The sequence below is a fragment of the Marmota marmota genome, unplaced genomic scaffold (genome assembly GCF_001458135.2).
Source record: "Marmota marmota marmota unplaced genomic scaffold, marMar, whole genome shotgun sequence".
Taxonomy (NCBI): Eukaryota; Metazoa; Chordata; class Mammalia; order Rodentia; family Sciuridae; genus Marmota; species Marmota marmota.
Window position 1 is genome coordinate 27,919,235 of NW_026000026.1, and position 2,816 is coordinate 27,922,050.

Consider the following 2,816-nt stretch of genomic DNA (forward strand, 5'->3'; position numbering starts at 1 on the left):
TTTGTATGTGGTGCTGAGGATCGAACCCGGGCCGCATGCATGCCAGGCGAGCGCGCTACCGCTTGAGCCACATCCCCAGCCTATTTATTTATTTTTATGTGGTGCTGAGGATCAGACCCGGTGCTAGACAAACACTCGACCACTGAGCCACAATCCCAGCCCAGCACTTCTTAAATGTTAGTTATTATAATTATTAGCACCAAGGAAAATATTTTTACCATTATGCTTCCATTTTGGCTGGGAATGTAACTCAGTGGTACAGCACATGCTTAGTATGTGTGAAACCCTGTGTTCAAACCCCAGCACTAATAAATAAACAAATAATATATTTTTATTTTTAATTGACACACATTAATTATACATACAAATGGGGTAGAGTGTAATGTTTCAATATATGTATACAATGTGTAATGATCAAATCAGAGTGATTGGCACACAGCCCCTTAGACAATTATCATTTTTTGTGGGGGAGGACATTCAAAATCCTCTCTATACTAGCTATTTTAAAATATTCAATTAATTGTTGTCAACTGTAGTTATCCTACTGTGGTATAGAACATTAGAAGAAATTTTTAACTATTTGTAAGTACATCTGTTCTCCCCACCATACGGTGAGCTTTTATCAGCAGGGAACTTTATCAGCCAGGATCCCCAGTTCACATGCCTAAACCCAGTATTGTAAATGTTTGTTGAACCAATGATAACTTCTGTAGAGAGAGTATAGCATTCAGAGCCTGGCACAGGCCTGGGTTCCATTGGGTGAAAGAAGTGGGTTGGGAGTCTTGTTCAGTGATAGAGCACTTACCTACCATGGGGGAGGCCCTGGGTTCAATCCCCAACCCTAAGAGAGAAGAAAGAAAAAGAGGGAGGGAGGGAGGAAGACATTTTGAATGTTGACACCTCTTAGCTCAGCCACATTTCTCACAGCCAACCAACATCTAAAGCAAATTTCCAGTGTGACAGAGCTAGACAAGACCCTTGACTGGATTTCATAAGTTCCTCCATGACAGGACCTGAGTTCCATTCATCTCAGTCCTCACTCTGGCAAACCACAGGAGATCAATAAGTACTCAACAAAAAAAAGTGATGAGGAGCATTCTACATTACTTGTTTTCTAACCAAACATTATTGTTTGTTCATACCTATAGAAAGTATGTAAAAATGAATACCCATATTAATTTATACACATACAAAGTTTAGGACACACACAATTATATTGAACATGAAATCACCTAGAGAATTTTCCTTGGCTTCCTGAACACTATTCATCCAGATGTTTTTATATATGCAAAATTTGGCATGTCAAAGGCTGTATCATGTGATAGTTCAAGATCATGAGCTCTGGAATTGAATATACCTGAGTTCGAGTCCAATCTTATCACTTTTTAGTGGTAGGCCCTTGAGAAAAATCACTTAATCTCCCTGTGCCTCAGTTTTTATGAAAAGTAGAGATAATAGTAACACCTATCCTAAAACTTATTGGGATGATGAATTGGTGCATATGAGCCCCCCTTAGTAGGACCCCAAATGCAGAGCTATAACTCAACAAAGGTCAGCAATTATGTATGCATATTTAAATAAAACATGAGATCATACCATAGATCCTCATTTGTATTTACTTTCCTGTGCAACAAACTACTGTGAATATTTGTCCCATGGTACATACAGGGCAATTCCTTCCTTTTGATAACTATATTGTATTTGAAGCTATAACTCTATGTCATTAATCCCTGAACGTTAGCACTTGAATATTTCTAATATTTTATTATTACAAATAGCCACAATAAAAAACCTAGTTGCACATATTTTTTTGCATACTTGAGTAAGTATTTCTAAGGGATAAATTCCTAGAACTAGAATTGTTGAATCAAAGTGTATGAATTTTTAAGTATTTTAATAAACAGTGAGTTATCAAATTGCCTTCCTAAAAGATTGCGTCGCTGTGCACTTTGATCAACGAGGGTACTTGGGTTGTGTATATTTCAACCAGATGCCCCAATAATTTATTTCAAACGCTGCAGTAGTTGCAGAATTAAGTATTTTCTCCTTCTGATTCTGCCTTATAATTCTTAATCTTTCCCAAAATCCATAAACAACTCCTAAGAACTTAACAACCAATTTTCCAAAGCAAATATTCAGATACATTTTCTGACAATGAATTTTTAAGCTATTCTCTCATGGGAGAGGAAGAAATATTGGAATTTCCTGGTCTTTTCAGCAGCCAACAAGAACATTTGAAATTAGAACAGTCCACTAATTTTTGGAGACAGGGTGGCTGTGTCTGGGACCTTCAATTAATAGACAAGAAGCCTTCTCTGTTGGGTCTACTGGAGACCAGGCCTCTAATTCAGTGTTCCCTACGTGTGATAAGGGTACACCTGATAGAGTCCTCCAGATGCAGGTAGGCGATACCAGGATAAGGGTTGGACCTCCTGGCCAGAAGCTGAACAGCACCACCAAGCTGACAGTTGGCTTCTATGATGGCCAAAGCCATGCACACTTCTATTTTTTTTTTAATTGATTTTATTTTTTTAAATATATGACAGCGGAATGTATTACAATTCTTATTACACCTATAGAGCACAATTTTTCATATCTTTGTATATAAAGTATGTTCACGCCAATTCATGTCTTTATATATGTACTTTGTTTTTTTTTTGCATTACAATTCTTACTACAATATAACCACAATTTTTTATATCTCTGTTTGTATATAAAGTATGTTGACACCCAATTTGTGTCTTCATACATGTACTTTGGATAAGGATGTCCATCACATTCTACTGCTATTCCCCTGCCCCCTCCCTTCCCCTCCC